We start from the raw sequence: 21,752 nt of genomic DNA, 5'->3' as shown, positions 1-21,752 counted from the left end.
GAAGTGATAGTATCTAGGAAACGAGAAAGCTCGCTAACCAGCAAGGATGCAGCTCTAAATCATTCTACACACATCAGCTGGGAGGCATAACATTTTTGCAAATGCTGGGATTAAAGACAAAGGGCCACCTCGTGTTCACGACTGGAAAAAAAGCATTCATGAGCTATCCTTTACCTCAAGCAAGCAGGGTAAGCAAAAAACCTAGGTTTGTGGACAAACTTACTTGTCTGAAAAACAGGTTTACCTCATAAACGTTATACTGTGTATTCGTAAGATAAGGGTTTTGCATTGGAGTCACTGAAATTTACTTCATCCTTGACATTTTCAGGTCAGGTAGAGGGGAAGGATACATAAACTTCCTTTCCCAAGAATAAATGTTAGCCTGTTTAAAAGAGCTGTCTTGTGGGGTACCTGGGTGGCTCAGTCGGTTGAGCGTCCAGCTTCGGCTCAGGTCATGATCTCGTGGTTCATGAGTTCGAGCCCTGCATCGGACTCTGTGCTGAGAGCTTGGAGCCTGGAGCCTGCTTCCGATTCTGTGTCGCCCTCTCTCTCTCTGCCCCTCCCCTACTCATGCTCCATCTCTGTCTTCTTCAAAAATAAATACACATTAAAAAGAATTATAAAAAAGAAAAGAGATATGTCTTGAAATGCAAATGCGAGGCTATTTTCTCACCAGGCATTCGTGACCTGTAATCAAGGTACTAATCACTCAACAGCAAAACAGGGAGGAATGTGAATTTTAAAAGAAAGCAATGTTAGTGCTCTAGAACATACATATACAGAAAGCTAAGAGCATTAAGATTCTTCTGCAATTATTGAAGATTCTTATAAATCAAATAAGAAATTAGTATTCCTGCTTCATTAGCTGGAGGCACCTGCTCATTAGACAAGAGAAATATTTGCAGTTTGGGAAGAGAAAAGAGACTGCCTAAATAAGCATCAAAACCAACTGCCTGCTACATTTGTAATCCTACAGAGTTTAGAATCCTATGAATGGGAAAAGACTACAACAAGACTGAGCTCACCCTCATGCACTGATGATGGAAACGGAAAATGGATCAGGAAACATCTAGGAAAACAGCTTGGGAGCCTCTCCAAATTTTAAACATAAAGTTACCAGGCGACCCAGCAATTCCACTCTTAAGGAAACACCAAACGGAAATGAAAATACTCATCAAAATAAAACCCTGGGGTGCCTGGGTGGCTTCCTCGGTTGAGCGTCCAACTCTTGATTTCAGCACAGGTCATGATCTCACTGTTCGTGGGTTCGAGTCCCGCATCAGGCTGTACACTGACAGTGTGGAGCTTGCTTGGAATTCTCTCTCTCTCTCTCTCTCTCTCTCTCTCTCTGCTCTTCCCCTGCTTGTGCTCTCTCTCTTCTCTCAAATATATACATAAACAAATATATTTTTTAATTTTTAAAAAATGGTACACATAGGTTTATAGCAGTATTTATTATCCATAATAGCCCCAAAGCGGGAACAACGCAAATGTTGATCTAATGATGAAAGAGTAAATAAACTGTGTTAAAGCCACACCACAGAACAGTATCCAACAATAAAAAGATACAAAGCGCTGCTACGACATGGATGAACCAAGAAAACCTCGTGCTAAGTGAAAGAAACCAGCCATAGAAGACCACCTCTTGCATGTTTCTGTATAAAAGATTGCCACTGACAAATCTATACAGACAGAAAGTAGATTAGTTGTTGCTTAGGGCTGGTGGGGAGAGGGGGGGAATGGAGAAAAATAGCCAACAGGTATTGGGATGCCTTTTGGAGTTACAAAAACATTTTTTCTTAACTTTTTTATGTTTCTTTATTTTTGAGAGAGAGAGAGACACAGAGTATGAGTGGGGGAGGGGCAGAGAGAGAAACACACATAGAATCTGAAGCAGGCTCCAGGCTCTGAGCTGTCAGCACAGAGCCCGATGCAGGACTCAAACTCACAAACCACGAGATCATGACCTGAACTGAAGTTGGACGCTTAACCGACTGAGCCACCCAGGTGCCCCTAAACATTATTTTTTTTTAAGTTTACATATTTATTTTGAGAGAGCATAAGAGCATACACTCGGGTAAAAGAGGAAGGGGCAGAGAGAGAGGGAGAGAGTGAGAATCCCAAGCCACTCTGTCAGTGTAAACCTGACACAGGGCTTAAACTCACAAACTATGAGATCATGACCTGAGCTGAAATCAAGAGTCAGACGGTTAACCAACTGAGCCCCACAGGTGCCCCCATAAAAACATTCTAAAATGGGATTATGGGGATAGCTGTACCAATTGCTAAATAAACTGAAAACCACTGAAGTATATGTGTGTGTGTATGTATATATATACATACATATATATATGTATATATATATATATTAAACAGGTGTAACTTTTATGGCATGCAAATTATATCTCAATAAAGTCGGGTTTTTGTTTTTGTCTTTTCAAAGTCATGCTACAGCCAGCTCAGGAAGAGAATGCTTAGGTTAGCAAGGAAGCTGCTACAGAAAAGTAGTAAGAATTTTCAAATAGAAGGCTGATTTTCATCACTGGTTGTCGGTCCCTACCCTCTCCCCACCTCCACCCACAACGTTTCTTCTGTTAGTGCTGCAGCTATTAGACAGCCTATAAAATCTCTCTTGCGCTCATTGGTTGTTGACTTTGGTTTTGTGGGGTATTTTTTAATGTTTGTTTTTGAGAGAGAGACAGAGCACACGCAGGGGAGGGGCAGAGAGAGAGAGAGAGACAGAATCCAAAGCAGGCTCCAGGCTCTGAGCTGTCAGCACAGAGCCCCACTCAAGGCTCAAACCCACGAACCATGAGATTGTGACCTGAGCCGAAGTCGGATGACCAACCGACTGAGCCACCCAGGCGCCCCTGGTTTGGGTTTTTTTTTTTTTTTTTTTCAGACAACAACGTACAGACAAAAATTCAAGGCTTACAGGGAGAGGGTCTACCAATTACTTATGCAAATGGTGACTCTTCCCCTTCTTGTAACTGATGAATGCCCTGTATCCCCTAGAGCCAACCTCTGATGGAAGGGGGTGTCGGGGTAACAGGAGCCTGTGGATGAGGTTTACTCTCCCTCCCTTTTGGCACAGGGGGAACAGTGCAGAAACGGGGAGCCGTGGCTTCACGGACAATAGAGCAGAGCAGAAAGAACTGATGCTTATCTGTGACTGAGAAGGCTGTACCATAGTCAGTAATTTCAAACCCCTTTTAATTCTTTTAAGCAGTAAGACAGGAGGCTTCACCGTTAAACTCAGGGAGCGACATGCCTCATATTACTGAACACCAAAGGATCAGAATCTCCACCTGTCCTTGAAAAAAGACACGTGCTGTCTGCTCCTGACTGCAGTATTTCAGGGGAAGAAGTGTTCTTTTCTTGTGGTTTCTTATTGTGTTTTTTATTTTCTCTCTCAGGGAGCAAACCTCCTATGTTCCCTTTGTAGAAGAGGTTCCCCAGGAAACTTCCATTCAGAGCTGGAAAATGGAAAGAGAGATGCAAACTGAGATCCTGGGGAAATGTTAATGAAGCCCAGGGAATCTCTGGGCCCCACTGTGGGATTTGCACATTGACAATGACCGGGAATATCATTTAACAGGAGGGGGAGGGGAGTTTCTTCGGTGCTCCACTGTATGGGCCACTTGACCAGAATAGATTGAATATTCCCTGGCTTTAGCGTTGGAGCCATAAATTGCCTGCTCTTTCCTGTCAATGAAGAGATTCATTTCAGATCCACCTCGTTCCTCTTTTTTGGTCTCAGATTCATTCAGACCTCAAACCTCTTGTTCCAACATTAATGCACTGACCTATAGGGAAAGCAATTCCACCACCGCCCTTTGTACTCATTCCACCTACAGTCTCTTTCCTAAGGATTTTGATGCATGGTTTAAAAAGTTGAGGTCCGATATCAAAGAGACCTGGTTCTTCAAAGATCCTTAAGTGAAATTTACAAAATTAGAGATTACATATAGATAACACACAGACATTTTACTTGCTGTGGCGAGTCTGATTATAACTGGTATTTCAAGGTTCTCTGGGGAAAAAGAACTCTCTGGGATGTCTGAAACATGCAGAGGGTATTTCATATCAATATTTCCTAAGGGAAAACCATGAATGATAGTGACAATACCTTCCGTTGGTGTAGACTTCGCAAAGCACTCTCCCCTCCCTTGTCTTACTGGAGATGCCAAAGGTCATTTGAAGTCGAGGAGACAGAGTCGTTTTATAGACGAGGAAATGTGTCCAGAGAAAGCAGAATGCTCATCAAAGACATAAAAGTAGTAACAAGAAAAGCCAAGATCATAACCCACGTCCCTGACCCCTCAATCAAAACCAATCTGCCTCTTTGAGTGAGGAAGCATCGCACCTAATCCTGCCCCAAATGGAGCTCTGAATCCCCTTCTCCTGGTGAGATAAGCCTTGCCTGGGACAGAAACTACATCAGCATTGTAGTCAACAGGAGCTAGGATTTCCTGCTTGCAAAGCTGTCAAGAACAAGTGTGGGGATTAAGAAAGATGAAGAAGATAACATCTACAAGGGACCACAGGGTCACCTGGAAAGGGGCACTGGCTCCTGTGCCCATGGTCAGACTTGAGCCTCCAAGCAGACAGCTACAATGTCAAGTGTGCCATAGGGCCTCTGGAGTCCTGCAGCCAGGTGGAATGCGCCCTCCATGGACTCCACGTGTCCCATATCTACTTGACTTTGCACTGGCCATTCAGAAGGAAAACTGCCTGGTATCTTAGAGCACTGCAGACAACAAACTGGTGGTTACCGGAGGGGAGGTTGGTTGGGGGTGGGGGGGGTGGGGGAAATAGGTGATGGGGATTAAGGAGCGCATTTGTCACGATGAGCACTGGGTGATGTATGGATGGGCTGAATCACTCTACTGGACATCTATTGTACACGCAAAACTCAGATTACACTGTATATTAAGTAGCTGGAATTTAAATAAAAACTTGGAGGGGGAAAAGAAAAGAGCATGAGATGTAGAGCTGGAGGATTTGAGTTCCAAAGGTGACCTTGGGCTGTTACTTGACCCGGCTGCATTTCTGTAAAAAGGGCTAGAATTCATAGCATTGCCGTGAGGATTAAATTAGCTAACACTTCTGAAACGTTTGGCAAAAGTATATCCTCAGTAAACGTTAACTATTGTGAATATCATTAATTTTTTTTAATGTTTATTTCTTTTTGATAGAGAGAGACAGAGTGCAAGTCGGGGAAGGACAGAGAGAGAGGGAGACATAGAATCCAAAGCAGGCTCCAGGCTCTGAGCTGTCAGCACAGAGCCTGATGCGGGACTCGAACTCATGAGCTGTGAGATCATGACCTGAGCCAAAGTCGGCCATTTAACTGATGGAGCCACCCAGGTGTCCCTTGTGATTATCACTATTAATCTAACATACCTATTTTACAGAAAAGAAACTGAGGCATAAACAAAAGACAATGTTTGCGCTGTAGCAATGATGTGTAAATGATGATAATAACATTTATAATAATAATAATACCCAATCTACAAGCTTATTGTGAGGATGAAATTTACACGACACGTGTCTTTTGAAATGTAGGTTATTTTTGTATATATGCTTATACACCATTTGGATCACGTGCCCTTGAAGGCCAGAGCAGTCTGTCCTCCATTTTCTCCCTCCTCCAGAGCCTGGAAGGGGCCTTCCACAGAGTCAATGCTAATTAAGTGTTCACCAAATTAATTCAGCATGTGGCCACTTTACGGGATGTCAGACATCCGATCCAGAGGTTACAAACTATCTAATTTATTACATTTATTGAATCTTTTTTCTGGATTCAACCAAGACCTACTTTCTTCACTACATTATCAACAAAACACCATCAATCACTGATTTGGTAAGTGACCGGCAGGCCCTCCAGTGTAGACCGCTGTTTGGAATGGTCTGGATCACTTCCACTGCTACGGACGTGGCTTCTCTCCAGTTAAGCAGGTCTAAATGTCTAACCCTCAAGCGTCCATCTTGATGTAAGATGAGCTTCTTTTTCCAGAAGTTCATCTCCAGCAAGACTAGGAGGTCAAGGTAAAGCAAAATGAAACTCCTTTGCAATAACTACCACTGTGAATCACAGTCCTCCTGCACTTACAGCTCATGGATGCCTTGAAAACTCCATGGCTCACTTCTCTTATCTGGCCCCTAGCCAATACACTGTATTTGTTCAGGACTGTTCTCAAAGGGGCACCTGGGTGGCTCAGTCAGTTGGGCATTTGACTTTGGCTCAGGTCATGACCTCATGGTTCGTGGATTCGAGCCCCGCGTCGGGCTCTGTGCTGATGGCTCAGAGCCTGAAGCCTGCTTCAGATTCTGTATCTCTCTCTCTCTCTCTCTCTCTCTCTCTCTCTCTCTCTCCCTGACCCTCCCCAGCTCGCACTCTCTCTCCCCCTCTCAAAAATAAAGTGAGATGTCCAGGGGGCCTTGCTGGAAAAGGGAGATGTGCAGGTGCCATTGGACATATCAGAACATCCCCCTGAATAACTGCTCAGAAGAGCCTAGGCTGGTGCTATCTATCAGGGAAGAGACAAAGACAGAGGGCCTTGGGAATCTAACAGGTGTTTTGTTCTAGATGGGTGCTAGCGTCAAAAGCGCTCGTCAGAAAGGTGTGGATGAGAGCTGCTGGCACTGCTCCTTCCCTTCCTTGTATCTGGTCTGTAGACATTCACCTTGAAACTCCTTTAAAAACCGTAATTTTAGGGGCACCTGGGTGGCTCAGTTGGTTAAGCGTCTGACACTTGATTTCGGCTCCTCATGAGTTCAAGCCCAGAGTTAGAGTCACTCTGCACTGACAGTGCAGACAGACCCTACTTGGGACTCTCTCTCCCCCTCTCTTGTTCCTCCCCTACTCTTGCAGGTGCATGCACAGGCTCTCTCTCTCTCTCTCTCTCTCTCTCTCTCTCTCAAAATAAACAAGTAAACTTTAAAAAAAACAAAAACAAAAACAAAATACTCTTATCCAGGAGGAAAGCCAGATCCAGAACACCTGCACCAGGTGTTCTAGAAGTTTCAGAATCAAGGTTCTTTATGGTTGAGAATGACATTTTAGGTTTTTCTCTCACCTCCTTTTGTTTAAGTCAGAGTTGCCCCAGCCTCTTGAAGCAATGGCCTTTCACAACGTAAACACACGTTCCCACACCCACAAAAGAAAAGTCAGCCAGAATCTGGTTATTTATGAGAAATCTAGAAATAGGACTCTGAGTCACTGGAAGAAGGTAGAAACCTATTCGTTCAATTTTCTGACAAGAAAAAACAAAACAACAAAAACATCACTCTCTGAGCTTCATACTGCAGTCCTGCTTCGAAATTATTCTAGGAAGACAATGCCAAATTATGGGCATCCAAGGACGTCCCAGCTAAACCAAAAAGAAAAGTAGGTGAGCAATGAACCTTATTAGCATGTGTCCTCCTGGGCTGATGACTGTCATTAGACTGCTAGAAGATGACATCATTTTCTCTAAGAGGCAGTCAGCTTGAAAATGTCAACTCTCTCGGTGAATTAATTCTTGCAGCTGCTTTATGTTGCCTTCTGCTCCTTGCTGAAAGAAACGGACATATTTCATTTCTGGGAACTGTCAGACATGTTGCTGTTTTAAATATTACATTTTAAGCCCAATCCAACCCGAACATATTGTGTTTGGAGAAGCCTGGTGGAAAAAACGTTGACTTCAATAAAGGAAAAGGCCAAGGTGTAACACTTGGTAATCTTATTTGAAAAGTAATCACTTTTTTGGGTTCAAATTGCTTCCATTTTATAATGGCTTTTTTTAAAAAAGACTTTTCTAGTATGAAGTTAATAGGAACTCTTGCACTACAATGATGTGGTCATAAAATATTCTTCCAGGGAGTCAAGGGTGGGAGCGAGGAGAAAGGAGGTAGATTTCAGAGCAGAGATAACCTACCTGCAAAACATCACCCATCCCAAAGTCCTGGCCTCTGAATGAAGCTCTTTTTCACCTCACCAGCCACAGGAGGAAAAAAAAAAATAGTACTATTTATTATTTTTTTTCAATAAACATTATTGAATGTTTATGTTTTTTTTTTTTTTTTCAGTTCCTGTGCTGGGCACTGGGGAAATATTTAAAAAAATTTTTTAATTTTTTTTTTTTTTTTTTTTTTTTTCAGTTCCTGTGCTGGGCACTGGGGAAATGATTGAAAGACATTTCTCATCTTTTTTTATTTTTTTTTATTTAAAAAAAATTTTTTTAACGTTTATTTATCTTTGAGACAGAGACAAGCATGAACGGGGGAGGGTCAGAGAGAGGGAGACACAGAATCTGAAACAGGCTCCAGGATCTGAGCTGTCAGCACAGAGCCTGACGCGGGGCTCGAACTCACAGACCACGAGATCATGACCTGAGCCGAAGTCGGACGCTCAACCGACTGAGCCACCCAGGCGCCCCTTCTCATCTTTAAGAGAGCTCCAAGTTCAGGGCCACCTGGGTGGCTCAGTCAGTTAAGCACCCAACTTGGTTTTGGCTCAAGTCATGATCTCATGGTTCATAAGTTCAAGCCCCACATCAGGCTCCACACTGACAGTGTGGAACCTGCTTGGGGTTTTCTCTCTCTCTTTCTCTTTTTCTATCCCTCCCATGCTCACTCTCTCTGTCTCTCTCAAAAATAAATAAATAAACTTAGAAAATGTTTTTTAAAAAAGAGAGCTCCAAGTTCATTAGAGATATGGCAAGGGAAATAATAAAAGTTTGGAAGCTCCCTGAGAAAAAGAGATTCAGTGAGTTTTCTGAGAGTGAGTTTTAAAGGAAGATTATGCGTGTTTACAGATACACCTGCACCATCTTTTATGTAGGGGTGAGCGAGAGAAAGTGGGGGAAAAAAAGACAAACAGAAAACTATCTTTAATAACTACATAGGCTTTCATAAATGAATAAAACTTTCATAAATGAATAAAACACCTGACCGGGGTGTCAGAAACCAAAAAGAGCCTCGAAGTACCCCCAAAATATCTTCCCTGTTTTCTAATGTATGAAATACTTTGAGCTAGAAACAAATACGTTGTCTGTTTGTGTGCTTTTATTTTTTACAGAGAAAGAGAGACAATCTTAACACAGTCTCCACGCTGAGCCGTAGAGCCCAAGAATGAGCTTGATCTCACGACCCTGGGATCATGACCTGAGTTGAAATCAAGAGTCAGACACTCACCGCACTGAGCCATCCAGGTGCCCCTGGAAACAAATACTTTAAATCCACTGTTAGACTTGAAAACATGTACATCAATGATTTAAATAAACATGAAACTGTTACTGATTGATACTGTACCGTCTTTCTGATAGTGAGTTTGCAGAGAGGTGATCGGGAAAGCATAATGCCTAAAGTAATAAGAAATGAGCCAAATTAAGGGCTAGCAAAAGTGGTGTGTTTCCTTTCATGTTTTCATTCTCCATTGTTTTAATTTACATGCAGCAAAATGCACGGATCTTAGGTGTGAGAGTTTGATGTTTCATGAATGCAAATACTCATACAGCTCACGTGTCCCCGTCAAGACCCAGAACATGTTCACCAGACCCATGGAGTTCCCTTCAGCCCTATTCCAGGCAATGTCCAGCGCCCTACTGCCAAAGGCAATCACTGTTCCAATCTATTTCACCATAGATTAGTACTGCCTGTGTCCTTAAGTTTTACATCAACAGAAATATTCTTTTTGCATCCTTGTTTCTGACATCTTTCACCCAGCACAACGTATCTACAATAGATTTCACACGGCACAATACATCTACATGTTATGAAAAGCAGGGGCTGCTTCCTGTGTCTTATTGAGCCGTAGTCTGTTGTATGCACATATCACAATCTGTCTCTCCAGATCTGCTGACGGACATTTCGGGTGTTTGCAATTTTCAGCCGTGATGAACAGAGAGCTATTCTTGCACAAGTCTTCTTGTGGATGTCTGTGTTCATTTCAACTGGGTAAATAACGAGGAGTGAATCGCTGGGCTCTGAGGTCAATGTGGGTTTCAACATTTTTAGGGGGATTTATCATAAAAGTAGGAGCATTTAAACTTGACCTAAGGAGGAGGTAGAAAAGGAAGTAAGGGCCACCCAGGCTGTCAGAGGGGGGGTGAGCCAAAGCAGGAGTCGAAAGGCAAAGGTCCGTGGAATGTGGGAAGGTGAATGGTCAGATGTGAATCATAAGGCAATGGAGGGCGTTCTTTCTGGCAAACAGCTCCTGGGATGTTTCCAAAGGCTCTGTTATTGTTAGCAGGGTCTTCAGAGTCTGAACTAATTACTGGAACTTTTGAAACTGTTGCTAAGTTTCTCAGCAAATGCCACTGTTTCTGGGAAGCCTAAGAAAATAACAAGAATGAAGTCCTACCTCCGGTTCAAGTAGACCTGATTTGGTAGAATTGGTATCCAACTGGGAACTGTGTCCACACTGTCATCCAGACATCGTTTCCATTGTATCTTTTTTATTTTAGTCTTTGTTTATTTTTGAGAGAGATTGAACATGAGCATACCAGCGTGTGCGTAGATGGGGTGGGCAGAGAGGGAGACGGAGATCTGAAGCAGGCTCCTCGTTGACAGCAGAGAGCCTGACGCGAGGCTTGAACTCACAAACCATGAGATCGTGACCTGAGCAGAAGCTGGATGCTTAACCGACTGGGCCACCCAGGCATCTCATCATTTCCCTTGGATTTTAAAAACAGGATCTGAAGGAAAACAGGTCATTCCCTAGTGGGACCCAGTCTCAGCCACTTTGATGGCACAAGCCAGTTCTCTGTCCTCTTCTGCACACTCAGATCTGCAGCTAAGAGCCGTTGTTAAATAAGACAGGCCAAGTTGCTGGCTGGAAATGTACACTGTTCAAATTCTATAAGTTCAGTCTATTTTGCCAAAGTCCCCTTTAAGTATATTATTAATTTCTTTAAATGGATTGGGACACCTTTTTTTTTTTTTTTTTAGGTTTATTTATTTAAGCAATCTCTACACTCAATCTGGGGCTAGAAGTCACAACCTTGAGATTAAGAGCAGCAGAGTCTATTGACTGAGCCAACCACGAGCTCTTCAGTTGATTAGGATTCTTATATATTAGAGTTGATCATTACCAAGGAAAATGAGGGGCAACTGTGTGGCTCAGTCAGTTAAGCATCCAACTCTCGATTTTGGCTCAGGTCACGAGTTTGAGCCCCATGTTGAGCTCTGCACTGACAGCAGGGAGCCTGCCTGGGATTTTCTCTCCCCTCCCCACCCCCTCCCAAAAGTGAATAAATATTTTTTCAAAAAATAAAAATAAATTTTAAAAAAGGCAATGAGAGACTGCTGAATGATTTGAACTACTGTTCTTTGGTTTTTCTACCCAAAACATGGTACGTAATCAGGGACGGATAGCCTTCTGGGTCTACGTTATTTCCCGGCAGTCTACCAACTATTCTCCAAGAAAATAGATTTCCCAAACCACAACCCAACCCCGCACCCCGCCCCCACCCCCGGCCCTCTCAATAAGGACATATAAAAATCACAATATTAAATACAGTGACAGCAATAACACACACAGAGACACTTCTAGGACATGGACAGTCCACAACTGACCGTGTAGGTAAGAGTTCAGGGCTATTCCCACCTTTTCCTTCCAACGGGATCTCACGTGTCCATAGAACTCGGGTTATTTATACACAGGATCAGATAAACTGCTCTAGGTTACACGGCAGTTACGGGAAAAAAGATCCCAGTGACATAAAAACAGAGGCTACTGCTCACTCCTGCTACCCACTTGTGCTTGAGTGTCCAGGAAGGATAAGGAAGGAGGAGGCCCGGTATTTCTACCACCAACCATGTCTCCGGGGTCAGGCCCTGTAAGCTCTCTGAACTCAACTACTTTATCTACGGGATAAAAATACCGTGCTACATGATCTCTCAGACCCTCTCCAACACTGGGATTCTACAACACAGAGAGAAAAATCACCCAGTCACAAGAACACCCATCAAACAGGCACAGAGTCACCGGACGGAACCATGATTCGGCTGCTCCAATTATTTTGGTCATTGCCGTGATCAATAATGTTCTCCGTGGCCTGATCAATTACGCCTCTGGCTGTGTGGATCATTAACGTGACTGAGGCACCCCACCAGACCGTGCATGAACCATTCCAGTGTCTGTGGTCAGCCGAGGCTAGAGGGAAAAATGTCCAAGCGTCCCTCCGACTCGGGGGCTTTTTTTTCATGTGGTCTTGGTCCCCCTTTTATTTTTGAAATGGAAATGACTCACAGGGCCCCATGAGTAAAAGCAAACTAAGGACATGGAGGCAATATTCAACTCTGTAGTCTTAAAAAAAAACAAAAACAAAAACAATAACAAAAAAAAAACTCCTCCCTGGCTGACACCATATTAGGTACAAGAAAAACAAACTCTGAGTAAGACATTGCCCCAGCTTGGAGCGCCTTGGTGGCTCAGTCGGTTAAGCGTCTGACTTCGGCTCAGGTCACGATCTCACGGTCCGTGAGTTCAAGCCCCGCGTCGGGCTCTGTACTGACAGCTCAGAGCCTGGAGCCCGTTTCAGATTCTGTGTCTCCCTCTCTCTCTGACCCTCCCCCGTTCATGCTCTGTCTCTCTCTGTCTTAAAAATAAATAAATGTTTAAAAAAAACTAAAAAAAAAAAAAAAAAGACTTTGCCCCAGCTCCCCTGACACGCACAGTCTACTAACGTAGGTCGGCAAAGAAACAATTATGCTGCCCTCAGAGATTGGCAATCCTGGTTCTCAGGCCTTTGGATTCAGACTGAATTACAACCCTGGTTTTCCTGGCTCTCCAGCCGGCTCACGGCAAAGAGGTGAGACTTCTTGCCTTCTGTAACTGTGGGAGCCAATTCTGGTTTTATGTACTTCTCTCCAATTCGATCTGTATCTCTGGAGGCCTCTGATGCATACACCCTGTTAGCTGCTTCCAGACATGCCTTGAACAAGACTTCTGTGCCTGAACAACTTTGGGGAAAGTTACATCCCGTTTCCCCTCTCTCTGCACCAGTGGGCATCAGGCAGCCAGCGGCTAAGAGTCGGGTTCAGGTGGATTTCATCTGACTCTTCACAAACTTGTACAAGAGGACGCTTTGAAATTCTCATAGGACTAATTTTTCACGGAACTTACTTTAGAAAACACTTGGCATGGGGTGCCGGGGTGGCTCAGTGGGTGAAGTGTGGACATCCGGTTTTGGCTCAGGCCATGATCTCACGGCTTCTGACTTCGAGCCCCGCATCAGGCTCTGTGCTTGGGATTCTCGGTCTCCCTCCCTCTCTCTCTCTCTCTCTCTCTCTCTCTCTCTCTCTCTCTCTCTAAAGGAAATAAACAAACATTTTTTAAAAAAATAAAAAATAAAACACGGATAATAAAAGTACCTCTTAAAAGCTCCTACAGGAAACCAAGTCAGAGAATGCACTACAGCTTGTAGCATAGGATGCCGAAAAATAAACATTGTCATTAGTCACCTCGGCAGGCAAATCACTTGAACATTTTAAACCTGCTGTTTTGTAAACAAACAAAACAACAAACAACAACAACAAAGGAAAACAGGTACAGGAGACACTATGCAAATCACGTTGTCTTGATGCCCCCCCCCCCCCCCCACCATTGTCCAAGTGATCCTCTGCTTCTGTCCTGACAGTTTGCCTTTTAGAATCAGGGTGGCCCTTTTCTGACCTTGGGCTCCCTTCTCAACAGCACTTGGAATTTTCACTTTTGTCATGAAGGCTATTCTTTTCCATCATCAGCCAAATCCTGCCAGTTTGTGAATGACACCCCCCCCTTCCGACCCCGCCCGCCCCGGAAGAAGTTAGGTCCTTAACCAAACCAGGACAATCAACTCTTTAAGGCCAGAAGGGTATTCACTAAGAAAATATTCCCACAGTGCATTAAAGAGTATCTTTGTAGTTTAGATCAGTTACCGTCACATTTCATACTTATTCCCACAGAGCAGATGCTTTGTGTGTTTGGAGATTGTAATAGTATTTTATGTCATTGATAATCAGTACTGAGTTAGAAAGGTCTCAGTTTCTAGAAACACATGTCTGAATTCCTTCGAAGACCATATGTGACTTATTTTATTAAAATAAAACAATCATCTTTGTCGGGGCGCCTGGGTGGCGCAGTCGGTTAAGCGTCCGACTTCAGCCAGGTCACGATCTCGCGGTCCGTGAGTTCGAGCCCCGCGTCAGGCTCTGGGCTGATGGCTCGGAGCCTGGAGCCTGTTTCCGATTCTGTGTCTCCCTCTCTCTCTGCCCCTCCCCCGTTCATGCTGTCTCTCTCTGTCCCAAAAATAAAAAAAAAAAAAAAAAATGTTGAAAAAAAAAAAAAACCAATCATCTTTGTCGACAACCAAAATTTCTAGCTTTCCCCCTAAACTTACCAATACCATGAAATTTCTTGGCCCTAACAAAAATATTTTTCATTTACAAAATCATAGGCACTTTTCCTATTGGGATCGGCTCAGTCACCATATTAAAAATAACTAACTAACTTCCTGTGCCACTGATTATAAATAGCACCCAATACTAATCATTATCATTCACTCTCAAATTTGCAACCTTGTTTCCTCTCCCATGACATGAAAGATGTCATTGCAAGCGCATGAGCCTTATCGTAGACTCTGGGTCATTTATCACCAAAAAGTCTGGTTCCTTTAATCAACCAGCCTTAACAGGCATTGGATTTGTCAGAGGAAACAGTTATATGCTTTTATCCCCTTGACTTAGCATTATCTACGAGGGCAGTAGAAAGTAGACAAATGCATTGAAGAATAAAAAATACTCGACAGAAATATTTTAAATATTTTTTCTAATTTATTTCATTGAGTACTCTCTACACCCAAAGTGGGGCTTGAACTCATGAGCCACACACTCTTCTGACTGTGTCAGCCAGGCACCCCAGAGATGGAAATACTTAAATAACATTTTTCTATCTCAGACAGGTTCACATTATCTCTTGAAATGATTCTGACCAGTATATTAACATCAAGCAAAACATTTGAAAAGCAGGGATAAAAATTCATCCAGATCTATTTAAAATCATCTAAATCTACTGGGAAAACATTCTTGATGATTATACATCTATTGCCTTAAGAATGAAAAGTAGAGGGTTCAAGAGCTAAAACTGAGGGACATACCTCCACCTTCAGCTAAGGCTACTTCTGGCAAAAATGGACAAATGTACTTGCCACTGTCCTGCTGTTGATTTTGCATATGTTAAAGCGCCCCATCCAGGGTGACTGAATTGTTGTAGGAAAAATGCTATATGGCTTTTTTGGCCACTTGGAAGTATAACGATGGTTGGTGGGGCCAGGCCATCTACTTAAAGAGAGGAATCCAGCCCTGTCAGAGAGGTCTAGTTAAGAAAGGAACTGTTGCCAATAGGCTGGCTTTAAGAAAACAAAGTAGGGGTGCCTGAGTGGCTCAGTCGGTTGAGCGTGTGACTTCGGCTCAGGTCATGATCTCATGGTTCATGAGTTTGAGCCCCGCGTTGGGCTCTGTGCTGACACCTTAGAGCCTGGAGCCTGCTTTGGATTCTGTGTCTCCCTCTCTTTCTGCCCCTCTCCCATTCACACTCAGTTGGTTAAGCATCTGACTTTGGCTCAGATCATGATCTCACCATTCGTGACTTCAAGCCCCATGTAGGGCTCTGAGCTGACAGCTCAGAGCCTGGAGCCTGCTTTGGATTCTGTGTCTCCCTGTCTCTCTGCCCCTCCCCTGCCCTGCTTACGTGCTCGCTCTCTCTCTCTCTTGCTCTCTCTCAAAAATAAATAAATATTAAAAAGAAAATTTAATAAAGCAGAGTCAAAAGTTCTGAAGATTTGCAGGGGTTCAGAGAAGTAAAAGGGTCCCCTGAACCCGGGTGGGTAGTCGAAGTCCAAAGTCATGGTGAACTGTGAAAGACACAAAAAAGAAAAAAATCAGGTCATATAGTACAGAGCTAGCAAGCAGGGTTATTTTACATAAGCCCAGACTTATACATCATAGCAGTTTCTCAGAACATTGCTAGGACAGTCTGGCAACTGGGGGCTAAGCCCTGGGGAGCAGCAGTGAGTAAGATAAAGTCTTTGGTCTCTTGCAATTTTATTTTATTTTACTTGATTTTATTTTATTTATTTTAGAGAGAGAGAGAGAGCAGGGGAAAGGGAGAGAGAGAGAGAAACTCAAGCAGTCCCCATGCTCAGCACAGAGCCTGACTCATGGCTTGATCCCATGACCCTGGGATCATGACCTGAGCCCAAATCAACACTTAGACGGTCAACTGACTGAGCCATCCAGGCGCCCCCCAGTTTATATTTTAGTCATGAGAAACATACATTAGGTCCAGAAACAAAGAAACAATACAATTTTAGAAAAGAATACATTTTACCAAGAAAATAAAGGACTAGAGCCATAACAGGTAACTGGAATAGACATAGAGTGAAACTGTCAAGCCGTGTGTGAATCCGCCTCGGTGGACTGGCCAGGGCCCCTTTCCAAAGGCACATCAGAACGGCATGACCAGAGTTTCCCAAGAGTGGTGCGTGAGCCAGTGTGAGGTGGGCTTATGGGTTAACTTTTAAAGATCTGAAGAGTTGTGTGCATTCTTTGCTGTCTTCTTTTTCTGGCAAGGTACACTGCTTTTTCTGTTTAAGTTAGTGATACAGTTTTAATAAAGATATTTAAGGTAAAAAAAAAAATAAACAGGAATTTAGCCATCTAATTTTAAATTTATTTGTTTTTGAGAGAGAGAGAGAAAGAAAGAGAGGGAGGGAGGGGAAGAGAGAGAGAGACAAGAGAATCCCAAGCAGGCTCTGCACGGTCAGCACAGAGCCCAATATGCAGCTCCATCTCACAGACCATGAGATCATGACCTGAGTTGAAACCAAGAGTCCGATCCTTCACCGACAAAGCCACCCAGGCACCCCCAATACTCCCACTGTAAATCAGCAACACCTTTGGACAAGCACTCACCTAAGTTACATGAATGTGTCAGATGCTGTTAAAAAACAAACAAACAAATAAATAAATAAGCCACGAACATCCTGACCAAAAAATGGGAGAAGGCTCACAACTTGAGGCGTGGACGGTGGGCAAGAGAATTAAACCCAGAAGAGAGTCTTGGGGTGCCTGGGTGGCTCAGTTTGGTTAAGCCTCCAACTTCGGCTCAGGTCATAATCTTACAGTTTGTGGGTTCAAGCCCCGCATCGGGCTCTGGGCTGACAGCTCAGAGCCTGGAGCGTGCTTTGGATTCTGTGTCTCCTTCTCTCTCTGTTCCTACCTCCCCTCACACTCTCTCTCTCTCTCTCAAAAATAAACATAAAGAAAAGAAAAGAAAAGAAAAGAAAAGAAAAGAAAAGAAAAGAAAAGAAGTGAGTCTTTGAAAAAAGTTTCCATCAGCAGACAGAACAGTGCAACCTGAGGTCAGGCAGTGGAGAGCTTAGAACACCCATTTTTCCGAAGGTCCGTTAAGCGGCTCTGGGCTGTCCCGCCCAGGTGAGCCTCACAGCAGGTAGCAGATCCCCAACCACCAAGATCAAGAATCACACAGAGGACAGCCAACCTTGAAAGAAGGTTGACAGAAGGCACTCAGACACAATTCACACTGACAGCAGGGCGACTGCATTTTCCACCAGCAGTGACAAGTCCCCGTTTTCAGGGAATGCCATACTACATGCAGAGCTTCCTGCTTAGGTCTTATGTGCATTATTTAATTTAAAGCTTACAGCATCCTTGTGAGACAAGTACTGCTATTATCCTCATTTGACAGAGACATGACCTCACTTGCCCAAGGTCAAACGGCTACTCAGTAGAAGAAAGAGGATTTGAACCCAGGCCCACTGGTCTAGAGACACTATACTAACCAGTACTTGTCAGAGGCAACTTAAAGAGACAGAAATGCAAAGATTCACTTACAAGATAGAACTCAGTGCAAAGTAAAGACCAAGCATTGGGGATGAGGCAGAAATCCTTATGTCAGAGCCAGAGCATATAAGTTCAGAGAGGAACCAGCATTGAAGACAGTTTAAAACTTCACCCAGCATGCCAGGCTAGCCCTCCAAAAGTCTCCTGAATCAGGTCAGGGGCTGGTCCTGGAGACCTGGACAAGGCTAAGTAGGCCTTAATGATGGTAAGGCTGTAGGAATTAAGAATCATAGGGGTCTCAAAGCATAAATATCATAGGGGTGCCTGGGTGGCTCAGTCGGTTGAGCGTCCGACTTCAGCTCAGGTCATGATCTCGCACTTCGTGAGTTCAAGCCCCGCGTCAGGCTCTACGCTGACAGCTCAGAGCCTGGGGCCTTCTTTGGATTCTGTGTCTCCCTCTCTCTGCCCCTCCCCTGCTCATACACTGTCTCACTCTTTCTCTGTCTCTGAAAGATGAATAAACGTTAAAAAAAAATTAAAAAAAAATCTTCCCCTCTTTAAAAAAAAAATCATAAAGATCATAAAATACTTCCCCCCTCCCCCACCAAACCCAACCAGAGGGCTCTTCAGGGACTACCGTCAAGCACCATGACTTTCTGAGACGGAGAGAATACAGACACAAAACATTCAACTGGCATCATCATTAAAAGCTAACAAGTTTTCCCATCAAATTCAAGAAGACAAAAATAACTAAAGTCCTTATCCTTAATTGTCACTGTTTTGGAAGTCTTAGCCAAAATACAAAGGCAATGAGGAGAAAGAAAAGAAAAAAAGAAAAGAAAAGAAAAGAAAAGAAAAGAAAAGAAAAGAAAAAAGAAAGAGGGAGGGAGGAAAGAGAAAAAGAGAGAGAAAAGAAAGGAAAAGAAGAGTGAGGGATGGAAAGAAAGAAAAGAAAAGGAAAGAAAAGAAAAGAAAAGAGAAAAAAGAAAGAGGGAGGATGGAAGGAAGGAGAGAGAGAAAGAGAAAAAAAGAAAGGAGGTATAAGAAAACAGGAAGGGAAATTTATGCTGGTAACAAACTATCTGTGAATTACCGAGTTTGGTGAGGGCTGAGCTACCTGGTCTCAACACCTCTTCTGTGCCTCTAACCCTACATCTCCACAGTCAGAGGGGGTTTCTTGTCGATCGGTACCGAAGTAGTCACATATGTCCTGTGATAATTAGGAAGGACCCCTGGTCTCCACCCAGCTTAAATAGGAAAAAAAAAAAAAAAAAAAAAAAATGTCATACAATCTCTCATCTAAATGATGTGTCCAAATCTGAAAAGGCAATCTATCATTTCAGTAGCTCATTCAACCAAACAATGCTTGCTAAAAGCAATTCCCTCTTTACCGGAGCACCCTCAAGAAGTTTCCCTGTTGCACTATTTACGTTTAATTACAGCCTTTAAACAGCTAAATGTGGAAATACGGGGCGCTTTATTAGTCACATTTCTAGTTAAATATTATCATATTCCTGAGTTTTATTCTAGTAATGGTTCTAAAATTAGATTGCTTCCTAACAATAATGAATACGCCTTTCTTCTAAGTACAGTTTAGTAGTCTCGGACTGATAGCAGGCTAAATTAAGGGCTGTAGTGCATTGTAAATGTGGAAGCTCTCCCCAAGCAATCATTCTGAACAAACCTAATCTTTCTTCCTCAGGATGGAATATTCCTTCCTCTTGACCCAGACCTTCCTTTTCCAGGATGCTGATTTGCACGGAGAGCGGCCAATTTCATTGCCCTGCGCCGGCCCACATGGGACCATGGCTACAAGGGAACTGCCCTCTCTCTGCAAAGCATCCTGTACGTCAAACTATTGTACTCCACGGTGTTTGTGTGTGTGTTTGTGTACATCTGCTCTTGGGGTGGGCCTCGGGCCACTGCCTGAGTTGAGAGAAAGCCTCTTTCATCCAACTACCTGCAGGTTACCAGCTGGAATAGCAGACAGAAGCAAAACATTGAACTCGCGTCACATCCAGAGAAGGAAAGAAAACGCTGGCACCCAGCTGGTTAAAGGAGGGGGAAGACAAACACCTTCTTCGCGGACTCGGGAAAGAAAAATACATTCAAAACTTAACCACATGACTGAAATGGGAGGGTAACAATGAATTGTTTTCAAAAAAACATTTCTGCTTTTTATGATAGATGTACATATCGAGGTATATGTGTCTGCAGAAAGAAATGTATTCCAGTCCTCCCAGGTGCGAAAGGAACATGTAAGCCAGGCTTTGTACACCGTCACGAGACAAAACTGCTGTCAACATGAGACTCTTAATCCAATGCTCCCTGCTGAACTTGGCACAGAATCACTGCCCCGTGAGATCTGGCATCCTGCCTCATCCTGAGGGAAGGGCTGAGCCTAAGAGAGGTTTAGGGTCGCTTCAGATCAGGTTCTGCGTTATTCTTAGCTCATTCCTAAACTTGGAAGGTGAGCCTCCACCTCTGCGGGGAACTTAAGAGATTCTGGAGAACTGTAGCATATGTTTTTACACTTAACTCAGCAGCAACAGGCAATGCAACCATCACCAAGCTTGGAGTCTCGCCATCCAGATCCGGGGCTGAGCTCTGCTACGTAGGGGACCTGTGGCTTTGGACAAGTCACGCCATTTTTCCTCCTACATAGCATCGCAGGTCTACCACAGCGGTTTGGTGAGCCTTGCCTGATGGGCAGCACACAACAGGAATTTGCAAACATGAAAGCATCGTATTTTTTTTTTAATGTTTTTATTTATTTTTGAGACAGAGAGCATGAGCAGGGGAGGGGCAGAGAGAGAGGGAGACACAGAATCCAAAGCAGGCTCCAGGCTCCGAGCCATCAGCACAGAGCCCAATGCGGGGCTCGAACTCACGGACCGTGAGATCAAGATCTGAGACGAAGCCAGACGTCCAACCGACTGAGCCACCCAGGCGCCCCACATGAAAGCGTCGTATTAACACAAAATACTGCTTTCATTGTGACTATTTGTTGTTATAAATTCACTAGCTTTTAAGTTCCTTTCCCTACATTCCCTACCCCAAACACATGGAAGCCTATCAATGAACATTCAGTTGATACTCGTTTACTCCAGGAGCTTCCAGTAGTTAAACGTACAAACTTGACCGCATCAGACAAATCTAGAAAATTAGAAGGGTGAACGAGAGGATCCCTGGGGTCTCTTCCAGTTAAAATGGTCTCTAATCTCTGCTTGTCCATACCACTCCTGGGAAACTTGACCTTGTTGCCACTGTCCCTTGGCTGCTGTCCTCATACCTCTCGGCATGTTGTCCTCAAAGCATGCTTTTCTGTTTGACTTTTCTCCCTGGTGTCTGACCCGAGGCTCAGGATACGTGTGCTTCAAAACGGATGAATCGAAACAATGCTGTCACAATTAAATTCTCCTCAGCAAGCAACGCCAATGCTTCCCTTTGTGTAGGTAGGTAGCCATGTGGAAGGAGACACAGGTAGGTTCAGAGATCTTGGGAATGGTCCAGAACGTTGGAGGATATTATCATACATTTCACATAAATGCTTTATGCCTTCCTGATATCACCAAGTCATAGGACCAACAGGAGGGTTCCATCCTGGCTTCGCCCCTTGAAGTGGGTAAATCTTGACGAGCCATACAGCTTATTCATCCAACACATGGTTAGTGGGCCCGGCAGTGCTCCAGGCAATAAAGACGTAATGGTAGGGGCGCCTGGGTGGCTCAGTCGGTTGAGCGTCCAACTTTAGCTCAGGTCATGATCTCGCAGTTCATGAGTTCGAGCCCCACGTCGGGCTCTGTGCTGTTGGCTCAGAGCCTGGAGCCTGCTTCAGATTCTATGTCTCCCTCTCTCTCTGCCCCTCTGCCACTTGCACACTCTCTCTCAAAAATAAATAAACGTTAAAAAAATTTTTA

Source organism: Panthera uncia (assembly GCF_023721935.1).
Source record: "Panthera uncia isolate 11264 chromosome A1 unlocalized genomic scaffold, Puncia_PCG_1.0 HiC_scaffold_17, whole genome shotgun sequence".
Classification (NCBI taxonomy): Eukaryota; Metazoa; Chordata; class Mammalia; order Carnivora; family Felidae; genus Panthera; species Panthera uncia.
This window is presented reverse-complemented; position numbering follows the sequence as displayed.